The sequence below is a fragment of the Syngnathus typhle genome, unplaced genomic scaffold (assembly GCF_033458585.1).
Source record: "Syngnathus typhle isolate RoL2023-S1 ecotype Sweden unplaced genomic scaffold, RoL_Styp_1.0 HiC_scaffold_94, whole genome shotgun sequence".
Taxonomy (NCBI): domain Eukaryota; kingdom Metazoa; phylum Chordata; class Actinopteri; order Syngnathiformes; family Syngnathidae; genus Syngnathus; species Syngnathus typhle.
The window spans coordinates 99,123-104,535 of NW_026872000.1; the positions used below are offsets into that span (position 1 = coordinate 99,123).

Sequence of the window (5,413 nt, forward strand, 5' to 3'; positions counted from 1 at the left end):
ATTGACATGAATTTTCTTTACGCAGGAACTGGCAGAAGAGGTGTTTCACGTGATGGCCTACAAAATAAAAGGCGAACACGTGGAGCTCGTCGACGCTACCAATGCCATCAAAAAGGTTCCGCTGATAACGTGGAAGGAAAGATTCCCCGAAGGCCCTATTCTTACCCCAGAGGGTTTTTTGTGGTAATTTTTTTTTTTGTTCTATTGTTTGTTGTTTTGTTTAAAATGTTGTATTATTAAAGTTTAAAGTTAAATGCACACAATAGTCATTGTTTATTTGTTTTATTAAACTAAATTAATTCAGGGCGGCTTGGTGGCGCACTGGGTAGCACATCCGCCTCACAGTCAGGATGGTGTGGGTTCGATTCCACCTCCGGCCCTCCCTGTGTGGACTTTGCATGTCACCCCGGGCCCGCGTGGGTTTTCTCCGGGCACTCCGGTTTCCTCCTACATCCCAAAAACATGCTTGGTAGGCCGATCGAAGACACCAAATTGTCCCTAGGTGCGAACGCGAATAGTTGTTTGTCTCCGTGTGCCCTGTGATCGGCTGGTAACTGGTTCAGGGTGTCCCCCGCCTACTGCCCAATGCCTACTAAGCGGTTCAGAAAATGGATGGATGAATTAATTTAATCTAAATTATGAAAATATATTTCACCACTTAGTTATATTTAGTTGTCCATGTATAAATTGTGTGTTGAGTCATTATATCAAATGTATTAGTTGTATCAATTCAATAGATGCTTTACGTTTTTTTCTCCCTATATTTTTCTAACTATTTTTTAAAATTATGATAAATTATTATTGACAATTCCTACACCAAAATACAACTTACATATTTTCATGGTCTGGCTTGATAACCACATAAACTACAACAAAACCAATCTTTGTGGATTTAGGTCACCCGTTTTATTAAATTACCGTATTTATTCTAATTATCACCCATTATTGTCCGATCGCCAAGGGGCACTGAAATGGGCGATAATATGTATATTTTCTTTATGTAGTATCTCACTGGTGTTCTTAACACGAGGACAGCGGCTGTTTTGAGCTACCTCTAACAGCGGGGTGCGTCAATTGACGCTCCATCGATGCGACACGCTACCGTCGCACATCACGTGTTGCACACGTCATATTAACGCGATCGTCTTGTTCGAGCCCATGCCCCGAGAACGTAAGTGTGTGAGGATATTGTTGCGGAGTGACGAGTATAATTGTATCATAGTTTATGGAGAAAAACAATTTAAAAGGGACGTTCAACGCGCTGTCAAATCAGTCATATTTAAACTTGCGCAATGACGTCGGCATGTGGTCGCGGAGGAAAACGTAAATTTTGGGGGGAATATTTTAGCAGCATGGGCGATAATTAGAGGTATCAATGTTTTATTTATGCTATCGCTAACACACACAGGGCGGTTATTAGAATATGGGCGATAATTATTAGAATAATTACGGTATTGCAAATACAATTGCAAAGAAACAATTGGTTGAGGAGCAGTTTTATAGCAGATTTTTGTTGTTGTATTGCGATAGCGTATTGCTAATGCTAATCTGTTGATTGTGTCGCGAGAGAGAGAGAGAGAGAGAGAGAGAGTGTGTGTGTGTGTCTCTCAGTAAAGATATCTGTCACACTCTCATTTCACCTGAGTAAGGTCTCTTAGGGCATCATGTTGCCTTAGCCTAGATCTACATTTCAACAACTAGTACTAATTTGTCATTTTCATTACAGGATCAAAGAGAAATTAAGGTCCTCACATGGTGCGAAACCAACTTTTTCCATGTCAAACTTGGACAGCGGCTGTCCATGACACACATGACAACATCATCTTCTAGTGGCGTAGAGCTCCACTCCACAGAAAATACTGTAATAAAGGTACCTAAAGCAAGCAGTTTTTTATGTGTATAAACAAAGGTGTTCTCAATTGAATCAATACTGTTATTTACTTGGGATGCACTGCTATCAGTGGCTCACCATCATTAAGGTTGAAGTCAGATTCATGCTTTAGGAGTTTTCTCAAAATCTGGATCACCAACTTTGTAGGATATTGTCTCAGATACAGCTGGCTGTCTGTCTGTCTGTCTGTCTGTCTGTTTATATATCTATATCTAACCAAGCTACATACCTACTTACTAGGGGTGTAAATCGCGGGTTTTTTCACGATACGATATAATATCGATATAAAGAACTACGATACGATATTTGCCGATATCTTAAAGCCTGCTGCGATTCATTCACGATATATCGCGATATAGTGCTCTACGATCGAATATTTTTTTTTTAATAAAAAATATAGAACAATATCCTGATTTATAACAATTCATACGCAAAATCAACAAGGTACTGCAAACTCTTTATTTAGCAAATTACAAGAGTATTGTAGTATACAAAGTGCTTATTTTAACACTGAACTTTGATGTCGTGTTTTTTCTTTAAATGTGCGGCGAGATTTGTGCTCCCTGAATATTTGATCACCGCATGGCAGGATTTACAAACTGCACGTGTCTTGTCCGTTGAGCCATCTTTTCTTTGGAATCCATAGTGCTTCCAAACGAATGACTTGAAGCCTAAAGGGGAGCAAATTTCCTCGTCTCTTTGGACACTAGCCATAGCACCAGCCCAGGAGCCGCGTACTAGTTGTCGCCTCCCCTTTCACGCACGTGCTCTGCTCACAACACAACAACGCCGGGCGCACTGCTCCCTGAGAGAGGAAGCAAGCAACAATGAACTGGATTTCAAAATAAAGTCGCGTCTAATGTCCGAGGTCAAACACGGCGATATAAATCGATGTTTACCTTTAGCATCGATGCCAATAAATTGTAGAGCATTATATCGATTAATCGATGTGTATCGATGTATCGTTACACCCCTACTACTTACCTACCTACCTACCTACCCAACCCCATCCATCCATCCATCCATCCATCCATCATGTTTTCTCGTGGTGTTTCAAACATAATAAATTGTCATGAAATTTCTTTGCGCAGGAACTGGAAGAAGAGCCCTTTCGCTTTGTGGCCTTTAAAATCAAAGGTGAACAGGTGGAGCTTGTGGACGCCACCAATGCCACCAGAATGGTTCCATTAGAGGAGTGGAACCAAAAATTCCCAGATGGCCCTAATCTTCCCCTAGAGCAGTGCTTCTCAATTATTTTCTGTTACGCCCCCCCCTAGCAAGAAGAAATCTATTCGCGCCCCCCCCTCCCCACCGTGACTATCCTAACTTGTCTTGTAAGTTGTAAAATGTTGCACATTCGCAAACGTGACAGAAGTAACAATGAGAGCGCCACTGCCCCCTGCTGTAGTAAACCCGCAATTACACTTTATTCTAGTACTGCCAAAAAAAAAGCCTGTTCCCCAGGGTCACGCGCGCCCCCCCAGGAATAGCAAGGGGGGCGCGCCCCACTATTTGAGAAGCACTGCCCTAGAGGGGTTTTTGTGGTATTTTTTTTTTTGTTCTGTTATTTGTATTTTGTGTTGTTTGTTCTGTTTAAAATGTTCTACTATTAAAGTTTAAAGTTAAAGGCACAAAATAATAATTGTTTATTTTATTCATTTTTATTAAATTATGATAATATATTTCACCACTTCATCAACATCTGCCCCCTATAGAGACCACCCTCAGAGGCCGGCCTCTTCGACTTGCAACCAGAGATGCTGGCGTGGCTCCACGACACCAAGTTGGAACACTGACGTTACACGTGAGAGAGAGAGAGAGAGAGAGAGAGGCAACGTCATCCGCCGAATTAGGTGACCCAGTTTATTATTTTGTTTATAGCAAATACAGTCGCAAATATATTGTTTCAATGTGTAGTTAATGGTATTAATGTATAGTATATGATTTTAATCTATTTTAATCTATAGTATTGGTATTTTACCCATGCCTTATTTCGGGATATTTGTAACTTCTGCTGTCTTTATCTTAGTATTCTGGAATACTATGGTTTATTTCGAAAATGTTTCTCAGATGTCGCATGTTTTCCCATTCTAGATTGATAGATAGAATTTACGGTAGCGTTCTTTGGCCTGCTGTCCAAAGAACATAGAAAACAATACGGAATGCGATCATCTCATGTGCGGTGGCACCACAAAGTAGATTGCAGAAGTTAACTCAGCAGCATGGACGCGTTCCAGGCAGTTACTGCGACCGCAAGAGAGTAAGTATTACTAAAAAGAAGCACACAAGTTTCCAACTTGCCGAGTGGACAGTGAAGCAGAAAATAGATTTGTCAAAAAGTGTGAGGAAAATATGCACTGTCTGCCGACTCACATTTTCCATAGTCCATGTGGAACTGACTCACCTTAAGCAACACGGTGGACACGAACGAAAAAACGCACAACTAAGCAAGGGGGAACCTGGACAGATCCATTAGGCAACGACAAAGATGGTACGTAAATATTTTTTTAAACCCTCTCAAGGTTAATATGAGAATGTACAATGGATGTCTATCGTATAGAAAAAGCTATATTAGCTTTTGGGTGTAATAAACGACCAGGTAAATGGATAGATAATACATAAAAACCATTTGTTTGCATACATTGATAAATAAAAGATCAACATTAAGTGAAGAAACCAAAGAACTTTTGGTTTATAGGAAGTTTTTTTTTTTCTATGGAAGAAACCCATGCGCCCAAGTGCAATATGTATTTTCGCCAGTAGAGGACGCTAAAAATAAATGTTGCACAGCGGATGAGCTGTCTTCATCATTTCTGTCTGTAACAATTGCACACACAGCCTTACATTTGTAATGAGTTTTAAGAGATGTGCATATTTTTTCATTGGACATGCAATGTAATTCTGTCAACTTTTAAATAAACTGTTGTTTTATTTTTAATGTGGATAGAGGATTTATTTTTGGTGTTTCCGATTTTACTGCAGATTATCCAGACATCCCCAACGTCAAAGCAGCAGTATTTTTGTCCTCAGCATCCTTATTTTCCACAAAGGTTTCTACATTTTTCAACCGATTCAACCCATTCCAACTTTCAACTGTTCATCTTTTGCCCACCTATTCCACAACTTCCCACTTACCAAATATTCCAAACTTTCAATTTTGAAATTCACCACAAATTCTCCAAATATTCTACATCTCTCAAGTAATTCAACACGTTTCAACATCGCTCGGCAGCATTCCCCGAAAAAGTTATTCATACATTTCGCCTTCACACGCAATTTCTCCAGAAATTGCAAAATTCTAGTTATTATTATTCTTCTATTTTATTCTCCACACTTTTTTGACACGTTTCATCTTCCACATAATTCATCCGATTCACTCCATTCCACTTTTCACGTATTCCAAATATTCACGACATGAGCGCTTATATTTTTCTCGTTCCGAAAATTTTCCGATTCCGCAAAATTCCCAAAATTCCGACAAATTTTTCCCCATTCATTCTTAATGGCACATTCGACATTTCA

At 39.7% G+C, this 5,413-nt stretch overlaps 1 long non-coding RNA gene across 2 annotated transcripts; it reads left to right on the top strand.

Annotated features, from left to right (window-relative positions):
- Positions 1-1,167: 1,167 nt before the first annotated feature.
- LOC133148454 (uncharacterized) lies at positions 1,168-5,194 on the top strand. 2 transcript variants are annotated; one of them, XR_009712601.1, is made up of 4 exons: positions 1,168-1,369; positions 1,727-1,870; positions 2,983-4,382; positions 4,874-5,194. It is a non-coding gene; the product is annotated as an uncharacterized LOC133148454 (long non-coding RNA). The 2 variants fall into 2 exon arrangements; XR_009712602.1 differs by lacking the exon at positions 4,874-5,194 and having other exon boundaries at positions 2,983-3,744; positions 3,986-4,833.
- The last annotated feature ends 219 nt before the right edge of the window (positions 5,195-5,413 follow it).